Below are 15,120 nucleotides of genomic sequence, written 5' to 3'. Positions count from 1 at the left end.
ATTTCCATGGATTTCGTGACGAAGTTACCTCGATCATCCCGGGGCTGTGATGTGATTTGGGTCATTATTGACAGATTGACCAAATCAGCTTGTTTTATTCCATACAGAATGACATATAGACACAATCAGATGGCCAAGATATATGTCCGAGAGGTAGTCAGATTACATGGTGTGCCGAAGTCGATCGTATCAGATCGTGATCCACGATTTACTTCACACTTCTGGCACAGTTTACAACAGGCTTTAGTTATGACATTGCACCTGAGTACTGCTTATCATCCTCAGACAGTCGGACAGTCAGAGCGAACTACCCAGACCTTAGAAGACATGTTGAGAGATGTAGTGCTAGATTTCGGCACTAGTTGGCAAGATTCACTTCCACTTTGTGAATTCTCGTACAACAACAGCTATCAAACGAGCATAGAGATGGCACCGTTTGAAGCATTATATGGCAAAAAGTGCAGATCTCCTCTATATTGGGATGATATATCTGAGGTACCAGAACTTGGGCCTGATATGATTCGAGAAATGACTGAGAAGATAAAGATCATTCAGAAGAGAATGAAGACGGCACAGGATAGGCAAGCCAAATATGCCAATATCAAACGTAGACCATTAGTATTTGAATCAGGAGACAGAGTATTCTTGAAGATTTCCCTTTTAGAGGCGTTGTCAGATTTGGCAAACGCGGGAAGTTGTCTCCAAGATACATTGGTCCATACGAGATTCTTGAAAAGAATGGCGATTGAGCCTATCGACTGGCTCTTCCTCCTTCTCTATCTGGGATACATGACGTGTTTCATGTATCGATGCTGCGTAGATATATGCCGGATATGTCGCATGTCATTCAGCCTGACGAAGCCGAGCTTGATCAGACTTTGAGTTATGTTGAACAACAGATACAGATTCTTAATTGGAAAGAAAAACAGCTCAGAACAAAGACTATTCCGCTTGTGAAAGTCCAGTGGAGTCGTCATGGCATCGAGGAAGCGACTTGGGAGACAGAAGCAGATATGAGAAAAAGATATCCCGAGTTATTTACATGATGTAAGTATTTATTCAGTTTTGATTATATTGCCTATTATAATTTCCTTGATAGAATGACCTGCGATTTCGAGGGCGAAATCATTTCTTAGAAGGGGAGAAATGTAAGGCTTGAGATTATTAGTCTTCATTGATGTGAGACTCGGAAGATATGAGTATGCATGACATAAAATAAGAGTTTTGAATAAAGGAAAACCGCACCCGCCCCTAGAAAAGGACTGCACCTGCGGTCATTAATCCTGAATTTTTGAAGGGGATGCCGAAGCAATAACGCACCCGCGGTAGATATATGACCGCACCCGCGGTTGATGGCCAGTAGGGTAGGAGTTTTAGTACGAGCCATGACCGCACCCGCGGTCCAATGGACACCGCACCCGCGGTCGTCGAATGTTGGGAAATTAAAAGACATGCCATGAGTTGAGCGCACCCGCGCTGGTGAAGCCACCGCACCCGCGGTCTTACGTGTTTATTGAAAATTAAACCATGTGTCCTAGGCCATGCATACTTAATGTGTTGTCTCTCCATTGTTTTGTTTCAGAAGCAAGAACCGAGAATATCTCCAAGAAAGGCACAAGCTTCTTCATAGCTTAGAATTTGATTTGTGCAAGATTTAGCCATCCAAACTTAAATCCAATTTCGGTTTTGAGTTCCTCTCTTCAAGGGCTTCGAAATGATGTAAGTATGATTCATTTTCAACATGTTTCGAAATTCAGATATGAGAGGAATTATGATTTGAGTTTTAGAATATGTTCTTGAGATTATAAATGTTGTAGAATCGTAAACGGATTGATTATTGGATGTCGTATGTGATTCGTATGAAATTCCAGCATATATATGATTGAACATGTTCAGATTTCAGAGTTTAGAGTGTGTTATTAAGAGAATTGTGAATTGTTGATATTGATTATATTGTGTTGTATTGACCGGTATTACGAGATCACGCCGTTATGCCGTCAAATTGTATTCAGATTGAATATTGAGTCCTATATGTAGTGTTGGGGACTAGAAATTGATAGAATGTACTTTGATCATGCCATTTCAGATTTGTATTGGCAACTTTGATAACGAGACTTCGACTACGATAGATTGTTCGACGAAAGGTATAATTCAATGTTTGTTTGGGGAAGACACAACTCAAATGCGATTCAATTTGAGTTTCCCAACAAAATCACATACTAGAATAGTTGTTTATCTTTGGATATGATTATGATTTGTGTATAGATTTATATTCAAATCTTTTGATATGATGATGCATTTATAGATGTATATTCATGCATTTAAGATAGGAGAGTCATTGGCAGATTTTCCAAATTTCTAGACGTATAGGAGCAGACTTCCTCCGATTGTAGACATTCGATACAGACATGAACGAAGTCTAGGAATAAGACGTACCGTCACCCCGATTGGGAGTGTAGGTGGCAGACAGCGACGTCTTATTCATACCGGGATCCCTAGAGTTAGAGTTGAGTCGAGTCAAGACATGATTTGATTTGAATTACATGCTTATATAGATTGGTTTCATAGACTATGGAGCCAATTGTTATTGCTTTCATTCATGATTTATGATTATATATCAGCATGCATACATGTTTTATACTGGGATTTGTTCTCAGCTGGAGTTTCCGGCTGTTGTTATTTCTGTATGTTGTTAGAGTAGGTGCCCGTCGAGCCAAGTGTTGGCCGAGTGTTCACAATGAAACTCTATTTATAAACAATCTTTATTTTAATAATATTTGAAATTATAATTTTGGCACATCTTTATCTGTATACCCATGCTAGTTGCATAGATAAAGCCCTTGAATATACAAATAGTAGAAAGAATATGAGATGCTCATATGATGAGTATCATGAAACTCATATTTGGAATACTGTATATTCTAAACAGTTTCTAGTCGATTCAGCCGCCGCTAAGAAGGATATAGGCCGCTCGAGTTAGAGACTAGTATCTGCGATGTGAGTACCATGTTTCATTGGTAGGGACATTGTGATGTCCGATCATGCAGATAGGTGCTCCTTGTAGAGTGCACTGAACAACCCTCCATAAAGGACTTTCCAAGTGGTTCTCACTTATCGAGTGGAAATGTCCTAGTTTATGGTTGTACACCATTAGTCCTTATGACCCGGACAACATTGAGACTCTATGTGCTAGAATTACACTTTGACTTGTTTACCGACTCTGATGGGGTCATCAGGTGGCAAGGTTGGGTGTTCTGTCGAAAAATATAGGAGTCGATGCATTGTAGTCGGGGATTCACCGCTTACCTTCGGGTATGGATATCCTATGTGTTCTCATGTGTATGTAGGTGGAAATCTCTGATCTGAATATGGTGGTAATTATGAAAAGGGTTTCATAGATTACACCATCGATGCAACTATGACATGACACATAGTATCAATTCATTGACAACTCTCGATTAACCAATGGTTGTCGAATCGGTCAGGATATATGAGTTGAAGGGACCGTACTGTACGGTAACCATAATTGTATGGTTCTTGCAGGCACTATCATTTGATACCTAGGGAATCATGTAAGCGATGCTGCTAGGCGTTTAACATGGTTGGTTGGGTACTATCAGACTTGAGTTCTGAGTTCTTGTTATCAAGGAGTTGATAAGTAAGAATGGAGCAATTGGGGTATGCTCGTATAAGGACATGTTTAGTCCGAATCACATGGAGATGTGAACCCACTGCTAGTTGTATCAATGAACCATTGAGGGCCACACAAGTGCTGGCTTTCTAGATCCCGTTGAGAAGAGAAATAGTTGAATGTGTTGAACGGCTTATAAAAGAGTTTATAAGTGTAAGAAAAATTAGAAGTATGACTTCTATAAAAGAGAAATTAGTTCAATGTGTTGAACGGCTTATAAATGAGTTTATATGCATAAGAAAAATAGAAGTATGACTTCTATGAGAGAAATGGCCAAATAAATAATGTATTTGAAAATTGTGATTTTCCTAAACATTATTATGGACTAAATTAAATTAATTCAAGTGTTGAATTAATTAAACACTAGTGGGCCTAGTAGAGTCCAAGTAATTAAATATGAGACATTAAATAAATTCCATGGGCCTTGTAATTGTTACAAGCCCAAATAGAATGTGCATGGGGAGGTGAAGAGTTGGGAGACAACTTTTTCAATGTCCAAGGCATGGCATGCTTTTGAGACACCACAACACTTTTTCACCAACCAAGAAAATTCTCCCCTTCACTCCATACACCATATGGCCGAAATCTCCCTCATCTTTCTCTCCAATTTTTGTTCTTCAATTGTTGAGGAAACAATACACTTCTCAAAGAAAAATACTCTAATTTTTCTAGTGCAAAATTAGAGTGGTTCTAGCTAGTTGGTGGTGGGCTTAATATTTGAGCAAGGTGGGCTCAAAGGGAAGCTTGTAGATAGTCATCCTTGAAGAGCTTAGTTGTTTATCCACTAAGTTGGAGCCATCATCAACCTCAAGAGGTTGATAGGTATGATTTCTAAACATACTATGAATGTCATTTCGGTGTTTTATTGTATTTGCTACACACAATACTTGGTGGCCGAAAATATTCCTTAAAAATTCTTTTTTTTAAACTTCCGTTGCGTTTTCGGTCACCGTAACCGATCCCCTTTCATATGTGTGCATAACAACAGGTGAGGCAGGATTAGGGTCGCGACAGAGATGAGAGATGGATATAGCGTGGTGATCACGGGCATAGCAGATGAACTAGTAGTTGTACTTTTGACATGTACTGTATTTAATTAGTGGTTTGTAGAATATGGATGAAACAAGAAATGTATATTATGTTTGTTGTAATGAAATAAATATAGAACTATCTTGTGCTTGAGTTATATACATTTGAATTAATGTTAAAAAGCAAAATTTTGACCCGTATTTTATAATAATGATCCGATTAATCCCAAAAGAATTGAGTTAGAGCCCGGGTCACCACAGATTCGGGTCGAAGTTTTAAGGTCCAGGGGTAAAATGAGAAAATTAGGGTTTCAGGGGCAAAACAGTCATTTTACATCTAGAAAATATTGGTCCTGGCACCGTCTTGAATACTGTAATGAATGTTGAAAGTGTTTATTTAGAAAGGTTATGGAATTTTATGATGAAAAATGATAAATCTTGAAAGACATGTTACATCCTCGGTTTAAAAGAAAATGAGATTTATGCATGTAATTTTATAAAGTTAAATTATGAAAATGTTTTGAATGAGGTGATTTGATTGTGACGGCAAGAAAATGGGGATTTGTGAAGGACAAAGCCCTAGTAGAACCAATTTATGTGTGGGGACCTGGACGCTAATCATGGTCTTAATCATCATTGGGACTAATTAATCAATTATAAAACAGGGTCTAAATTTTTTTTTTTAAAATACAAAGCGGAAACGTAATGTAATTTACTCAAATTACATATTAAACATGAACATACAAATCCTGTGTTGTCTACAAGAATTCAACTATGTTCAACTACATATTAGTGTTGAATCCTATGTCGCTTCAAAGCCCGGATCTCCACGCTATCTATCTTCTCTCATTCTCTTCTTGACCCTGATCCAGCCCCACCTGTTGTCATGCACACATACAAAACAAGACAACAGCCGGATAACTCCGGTGAGATATAAATATCCCAGTATAAACAATGTATACATGCAATCATAGAAAAGCATATACGAAAGCATATAAGAATTATTCATAACATGTCTCAAATCAGAAACATAAATAAATATCAAGAATTCAATAAACATGAATGATATAAACACTGTAAATCAACATGTCGTATCAGACTCAACCCAACCAACGCGTCGTCTCAAACTCGACTCCACTGACGCGTCGTCTCAGACTCGACTCAACTCTAACCTAGGGATCCCGATGTCTGGATAATGATAAATATACCGAATCTTAGTCGATAGGAATGAATCAATCCCTAAACGGCATCGATATAATTAATATATCCAGTGTCTGGGCGAATCAGCCGCAGAATTGACGAATCAGTCAAGAATTAGGCGAATCAGCCAATAACCAGATGAATCAGCCTGTAATTAAGCGAATCAGCTTAAGTTTAGACGAATCAGTCAATAACCAGACGAATCAGCCGGTGACTAAGCGAATCATCTTAAGTTTAGACGAATCAGTCCATAACCAGACGAATCAGCCGGTGACTAGGCGAATCAGCCAATGACTCAACGACTCAGTAATCAATACATGCATTCAGTATCTAAGCAAATCAATCGATGACTAGCGAATCAGCAGTCATTACATGCAGTGGCTATAAATCAATAGACTACAATCATAAGTCTCATCAATTGCAAATATCAATGCAATAAATGACAGTATGTGATTTAGGGAGACTCGAGTCAAACCTCACTCGAGTTGTGCAATCCCAACTCAACATTAATTTATAATTTTCTTTCTGATACTCTGACTCGGTCGAAGTCTCGAACCCCAAGCCTGTCACTACTCAATCTGACAAGAACAATATCGAGAAGTATAATATCAATACACCACTCGAATTAAATCTGTCAAGTCAATTCTGATATCAAATCAACTCCAAAACTACTCTGAAAACCATAACAATTTCATATGGTATCTGTTTCTCAGTCCGGTTTCAATTATACGATGTCTAACATGACAAGAACATCATATCTGAATCATATCAGATTCTGACAATACCATATTTTCAAATCATATCAAAACGTAGCAAAACTTACGTCCAGTTGTAGCCTACGTCGATAAGAACACAGTACCGCAGTCAGATTCAAAATCGGACGGACGGATTTCTCACAAAAGGCGTAAGGATTTTCCACTCCTTTCCAGAAACCCTTTCTCGATTTCTTTCCGTCTGAATTCTTAAATGAATTGCATGTATATATATATATATATATATATATATATATATATATATATATATATATATATATACCTCGCGCATGCAACAAGGGATGTGGCTCATCCCACCAATTCCACGTCTCGTGCTCAGGCGGTAAGAAAGTACCGCTCGGGCGCGGCACTTTCTGTCCGGATGCTTGGCTTATTATCCATTGGCGCTCGGGCGGTAGTTTTCTACCACTCGGGCGCCACACTTTCTGTCTGAAATCCCAACTTATGGTGCATTGGCGCTCGGGCGGTCTCTTTCTACCGCTCGGGCGCCACGAGTTCTGTACAAAAATCTTGTTTATCTTGCACCGACGCCCGGCTTTTCCACGTGAGCTACCCACAACCTCAATTCTGCCCTTTAATCAACGTCTGATTACAATCATTAAGTTTCGGGCATTACATTTCTCCCCTCCTTAGATCTGACTTCGTCCCCGAAATCACAGGCAATTAATCGGATCAATAAGAAGGTATATCAGAAGAAATGTATACAGAGTTTAAATCAGAAACTCATCACAATGAATATGTTCTGAAATTTCAATCTTATATCAAATTCTATTCTAAAAATAGCTCTGATAAAGTCAATCTCGCAATACTGGCTATACAACATCTGTATATACCCAACCACAGCTCATAACAACTCAACACCATCAGTTGTTATCGAATTTGTTTATTCTAATCAAAGATATATTGAATCTTTTGTCTCAAATACCAACAGTCGTCTTCCGACATTGGCATATTCAGTCTGTTTATTATGAGCTGTTCTCATTTTCTTCTGAATTAGCTTCATCTTTTCAGTCATATCTCTAATCATTTCAGACCCAATCTCAAGAACTTCAGAGATATCATTCAAATAAAGAGGGGATCGACACCTCTTTCCGTACAACACTTCTAAAGGAGCCATCTCAATACTCGTTTGATAGTTGTTGTTGTACGCAAATTCACAAATGACAATAAATCATTTCAACTAGTGCTAAAATCTAGCACTACAGTTCCTGGATATTCTCCAGTATCCGGATAATTCGCTCTGATTATCTGTCAATCTATAGACGATAGGTGAAAGAGTTTGTGATCTATTCTGCCAAAAATACAAAATCAACTAAAAAATCATGGTATGATATCGTCAATTTAGGCATTCAGCGCAGTCTAATCACTCTTCTGATACATTTTATGGTGGCATTCTGCTCTTTCTGGCCACTTCTCTGACATCAATCAGTGTCATTAATCATGTTTGTACATTACCTAGTACAAACTGATAGATATATATTGAACAATCTATCAATCTTAATCATATCATATTACAATCTGTAAAATGACGGTAATTTCATTACGAAGGCTATAGAAATGTACTTCCATTTCTATTTAAAACTTCACAATTCTGTAATAAATATTCTGATTTCTATCTTTCTATCTTTTCTGTTAGCGATTTAGACATATCAGTACAATTTCTGCCAACATTTCCATACAATTCTGTTATAACTGATCTCATCTGTCTATATCACAACTATTTGTTCGAATACAATACAGTCGCAATCATCAGACTGAACACTGAATCCATGACTGTAAGCTTCTGACAATATATGTTCTTTCTGATTCGAACTATTTGATATACACAAATCAGTTAATAACATAAATTAAAGAGGAAATACCTACCTGGTATTCGGCTCTGACTATCAATATCAAGCTTTGCTGTACAATTCTGACACATCTGACATCACAGAATAATCATTCTCATACACAATACAAAATCACATATCTGTTACTCTGATCGACACTCTGTTCTGACTATCGATATTGAGTTCTAAACATTCTAATCAACTTTTTGAGCTTCTAACATTTCAAAATCAGCTCTGGTTCGGACAGTACAATATAATCTCCATTGTCTACAATCTGCCCCAAACACGTATTCAGAATAACATCAATATTCAATCAGATTCAAAACATGCTAGACTCATAAACCGCAACTGTCTGACACTGATGCCAACCTCAGCTGACTAATCACGGTTTAATTCTGTGAAAATCAACGAATATATCATCTTCAGATATAACACATCCTGAATGCAATCTGTCTCAATCAGGATTCACCATATCAATAGTTTCTGATATCAACTCAAAGCTAAAATCAATCTCTCTGAAATCAGATCAAGAGTACTTATCTGGGAAAACATTAATAACTTTCATATCATTGGTAAATCAGCCAAGGATAAACTCAACTTCAGTAAATCAACTGAATACATAAGGAGTCACTCTGCTCCTTTCTGTAATAATCGAGTCATAGATAGTACGAATATCAAAGGAATTCTCAGTCTAGAATTCTTATCGTACAATATTCATCCCTTGGCCATCTCAAGTCCAATTCTCACCATCTTCTGTATTAATCTATGGTAGCTCTGTACTTGATCAATATATAAATATCAATAATGCAGTTCCACAATCAGAGGACACCAGTACAATGCAAGCTACCATATGTTCTAACTCGATTTCATTCCCATCATATCGTAGTATACAAGATCTAACAGAAATCGCTGATACAAGATCTTTTCCCAAAGTAACAGAAACAACTACTACAGTAAATAGGGACTCAACAGATAATGCATGCATCAATGCAAATCTTTCAGAAATAAAAGTATATGAAGCACCGGTATCCCTCAATACATATGCAAGATAATCAAACAAATCAGTTACCTGCAACATCATCTGGTGCTTCCTGAGCCTGCTCCTCGGTCAAAGAAAATACTCTGGCCTGCTGTCTAGCAGGCTGGCCAACTGTCTGGCTTCCTCCCGGCCTCTGCTGTGACTGAGATAGTGCTGGCTGAAATGAAGGAACGGCAGCTGATCGTCTACTCCACTGTGCCGTTGGTACAGATGGTTCGGCTCCCTGGGATCTTTGGGAACCCCTCTGTGGACATACTTTGGCAAAATGTCCTTGTTTTTTGCAGAAGTGGCAAATACCAAGTACTCCTTGGCATTGTTCAGTGGAATGTCTCCCTCCACAATTTCCGTAGTACACGCCAGTATAACTCTGCTGAGAACCACTAGAGCTAGAAGAACTGCCGCCAGACTTCTTAAACTGCTTTCCTCTAGCCTTCAGAAAATCTTTCCTTCCACCGCTGCTACTGCCACTCTCGAATCAGGGAGGTGGTTGCGGTGGTCTCGACACTGGAGGAACAAATTCAGCTCCTCTCTGCCTTATCAGGCCCGCTTCAGCGCCCTTTGCTCTATTCATGGCATCAGCAAAGTTATTCGGTCGTCCTGTGTTCACCAGTGTAAAAATATCGGGATTCAAGCCATTGATGAACTGATCAGCAACGGCTTCGTCATTGTCAGCCACATGTGGAGCAAACTTCAACAAGGTAGATAACTTGGTCACATATTCTTCAATGTTCAGCTGACCCTGTCTCAAATTGACAAACTCCGTCCCCTTGTCTTTCCTGTACGATAATGGGAAAAATCTCTGATAAAACTCAGTTTTAAATACATCCCAAGTAATAGTCGTAGCTCGCTGCTCCAAAGCCCTCTTCATTGTAACCCACCAGCTTTGTGCAACATCAAGCAACTGGTGCCCAATCAATTTAATCTGGCGCTCATCACTGTACTCCAGTGAATTAAATAGCATCTCAATGCTACCTAACCAACTCTCACACTCGACTGATGTCTCAGTACCCTGTAAGAGTGGGTGGTTTGAATGACTGAAACCTCTTCAGCAAGGTTTCCATTGGAGTCGGTGTTACATCCATTGGAGGATTTGATGTACTACCCTGTTCTGGTATTCTTCTGGGAGGCATATCTGAATATCACAAGGATTAGTAACCCAATCCAAACAAACCTGTTTCAATTCAGTCTCTCCTCCGATCATCTTACTGCTGATCGAGAATCGGTTCGAATTCATTTCAAATAATACATATTACAAAATCAAATCATATAATTCAAGTAACATGTATTATATAAAACAGTAAGCATAATAGATTGCTAGCATGCAAAAGCAAGGAAGAAAACTCAATCTACCCCGCTCACTAGCCTCTTCTGTCTCAATCTAAATGAACCTGGCTCTGATACCACCTGTTGTGGGGACCCGGACACTAATCATGGTCTTAATCATCATTGGGACTAATTAATAAATTATAAAACAGGGTCTAAATTTTTTTTTTTAAAATACAAAGCGGAAACGTAATGTAATTTACTCAAATTATATATTAAACATGAACATACAAATCCTGTGTTGTCTACAAGAATTCAACTAGGTTCAACTACATATCAGTGCTGAATCCTATGTCGCTTCAAAGCCCGGATCTCCACGCTATCTATCTTCTCTCATTCTCTTCTTGACCCTGATCCAGCCCCACCTGTTGTCATGCACACATACAAAACAAGACAACAGCCGGATAACTCTGGTGAGATATAAATATCCCAGTATAAACAATGTATACATGCATTCATAGAAAAGCATATACGAAAGCATATAAGAATTATTCATAACATGTCTCAAATCAGAAACATAAATCAATATCAAGCATTCAATAAACATGAATGATATAAACACTGTAAATCAACATGTCGTATCAGACTCAACCCAACCAACGCGTCGTCTCAGACTCGACTCCACTGACGCGTCGTCTCAGACTCGACTCAACTCTAACCTAGGGATCCCGATGTCTGGATAATGATAAATATACCGAATCTCAGTCGATAGGAATGAATCAATCCCTAAACGGCATCGATATAATTAATATATCCAGTGTCTGGGCGAATCAGCCGCAGAATTGACGAATCAGTCAAGAATTAGGCGAATCAGCCAATTACCAGACAAATCAGCCTGTAATTAAGCGAATCAGCTTAAGTTTAGACGAATCAGTCAATAACCAGACGAATCAGCCGGTGACTAAGCGAATCAACTTAAGTTTAGACGAATCAGTCCATAACCAGACGAATCAGCCGGTGACTAGGCGAATCAGCCAATGACTCAACGACTCAGTAATCAATACATGCATTCAGTATCTAAGAAAATCAATCGATGACTAGCGAATCAGCAGTCATTACATGCAGTGGCTATAAATCAATAGACTACAATCATAAGTCTCATCAATTGCAAATATCAATGCAATAAATGACAGTATGTGATTTAGGGAGACTCGAGTCAAACCTCACTCGAGTTGTGCAATCCCAACTCAACATTAATATATACTTTTCTTTCTGATACTTTGACTCGGTCGAAGTCTCGAACCCCAAGCCTGTCACTACTCAATCTGAAAAGAACAATATCGAGGAGTATAATATCAATACACCACTCGAATTAAATCTGTCCTGCTCAATACTCAATCTAATTCACTATCAATGGCATAACGGTATAATATCAATATACCCAACAATACCATATCAATCAGATATTAATTCTAATATCTCATAATCGATAACAAGTCAATTCTGATATCAAATAAACTCCAAAACTACTCCGAAAACCATAACAATTTCATATGGTATCTGTTTCTCAGTCCGGTTTCAATTATACGATGTCTAACATGACAAGAACATCATATTTGAATCATATCAGACTCTGACAATACCATATTTTCAAATCATATCAAAACGTAGCAAAACTTACGTCCAGTTGTAGCCTACGTCGATAGGAACACAGTACCGCAGTCAGATTCAAAATCGGACGACGGATTTCTAACAAAAGGCATAAGGATTTTCCACTCCTTTCCAGAAACCCTTTCTCGATTATATATATATACCTCGCGCATGCAACAAGGCAAGTGGCTCATCCCACCAATTCCACGTCTCGCGCTCGGGCGGTAAGAAATTACCGCTTGGGCACGGCACTTTCTGTCCGGATGCTTGGCTTATTATCCATTTGCGCTCGGACGGTAGTTTTCTACTGCTCGGGCGCCACACTTTCTGTCTGAAATCCCAACTTATGGTGCATTGGCGCTCGGGCGGTCTCTTTCTACCGCGCGGGTGCCACGAGTTCTGTACAAAAATCTTGTTTATCTTGCACCGACGCCTGCTTTTCCACGTGAGCTACCCACAACCTCAATTCTGCCCTTTAATCAACGTCTGATTACAATCATTAAGTTTCGGGCATTACATTATGGGACAAGGCCCCGGGGGAACCCACAACAGATTTCCATAGTCCACAGCCCAGTAACGGAAAAGTGGTTGTTGTTGTCCCCGCCAACTATATGCCAAGGCACAAAACAGAAAGTGGCTATTGTTTTCCCATCACTTGGTACCATGGTTATATCTGAGATTGATCAATCAACCGAATGATGAAATGATGGTCACAATTAATGAACTGATTTCCCCTAAAAAGAAATGTATATTGATAAGGATCAAAGGAATTGTTTAAGGTTATGCGAATGTTTATGTTAAAGTTATTTAATTAATGGTACTTTTCTTGTTACATGTAGATATATATGTATTACTTGTTACAACGGTAAAGACATGTTGAGTCATTAGACTCACTAGGTGTGAATGATGCAGGTGATGAAACTTTTGTTGAGACAAGAGGATATGATGATTGAACTGGTTAGCTGATGGTGCACTGAAATCTGAGGACCTTTCTAGTTTTCTGAACAGTTGATAATTTAACAGTACTTTGAATACTTTTATGATTTCTATGCAAAGGAGTGGTTTTTGAGGACGTTCATGCTATTTTTGAAAAATGCTAGTTTTAGGTTTGGTTGGATTTTATGATTTTTGCAGCAGTTATACATTTTAAGCATTTAGTTTGTTGGATTATTTTTAAATAGTGCAATTGAGAAAAAGTATATATAGACACACACACACACACACAATGTATAAGTCAGGGACATTTCACCTTAGTTTCCACAAAATGTGTGTAATATCCACGACACGATAGTCTTGGATTCCAACTTGCTCCACCAACATTTAGGTCCAACCTAGTGTTCTATTCGGTCAACATGCAAGATGATTTGGTTCAGATGGGCCAGTGATATTGATCATAAGACCTAATTCTATGCTCCAAATATAAAGTTCACGGTACTTCATTGATATGTGCAACATATGATTTTGGCTCATGAATACGACCATATGAAGAAGTACCATGAAGGTTATTGTACCCTGAATCGGAGATGTGTGGAACGTATGATTCAGATTTATCAAAATAACCATGATGATTAATTGGATTTTTTTCCACCTATAATATGCATATTCGGGTATTGCATTATAAACTCTAAAGCATCGTCATCAACGATATTGACTTGAACTTCATGCCAAGATGATCTCTTCATGAATGAATATCTTGTTGACAACTTGATAGTAAACTTCATTGGATCGACTTCTAACTTTTTTTGCACAAATTGAATAAACTCTAACAAAGTAATATATCATAATTCTCGTATCGATCTAATATAAAGGATTACTATATTCAACGATCCATTCCCAATAATAACATGACCACCAAGTATAAAAGCACGTTGATACTAGCTATTTCAAAGAAGAAATTTCGGATAAAGAGAAAATTTAAAAAAATTGATAGAATAATTTTAGACTGAAGAAGTGTAAGAAATAAGCAAATACGAAGAAAGTTAGATTTAGAAAATGTGAGGAAAAATGCTTCGTATTCACAAAGTTTTATAGATTTGAAAGTTCACGAGTTCAACTTTAACGCATGAATCGTGCATATTCAACGCAAAAGTCACACTGAAAACGAAGCAGTCTTTGCGATAATCACAGCTTTGAATGCACGGGGACCAGGAGAGCCGCGACACTAAAAACGTGCAGTGTCTGCTGTCAATTGGAGGCGCCACATCCACTTTCAAGTATCTGGCAGCTCCGATGTCACTGAAAGTTGATGCTGTTAGATAGGCAACGTTTGCGATACTCTTGCAAAACCCCACCACCCAAATTAGTTGTGGTGACCCGGACGCTAATCATGTTCTTAATCATCATTGGGACTAATTAATCATTTATAATAAACCGGGTCTAAATTTTTTTTTTTAAAATGCAAAGCGGAAACGTAATGTAATTCACTTCAAATTACATATTAAACATAAACATACAATCCTGTGTTATCTACAGAATTTAACTAGGTTCGACTACATATCAGTACTGAATCCTATGTTGCTTCAAAGCCCGGATCTCCACGCTATCTAATCTTCTCTCATCCTCTTTTTGACCCTGATCCAGCCCCACCTGTTGTCATGCACACATACAAAACAAGACAACAGCCGGATAACTCCGGTGAGAATAAATC

Source organism: Primulina eburnea, chromosome 1 (assembly GCF_022965805.1).
Source record: "Primulina eburnea isolate SZY01 chromosome 1, ASM2296580v1, whole genome shotgun sequence".
NCBI lineage: Eukaryota > Viridiplantae > Streptophyta > Magnoliopsida > Lamiales > Gesneriaceae > Primulina > Primulina eburnea.
Note: the sequence above shows the minus strand (reverse complement) of the source record.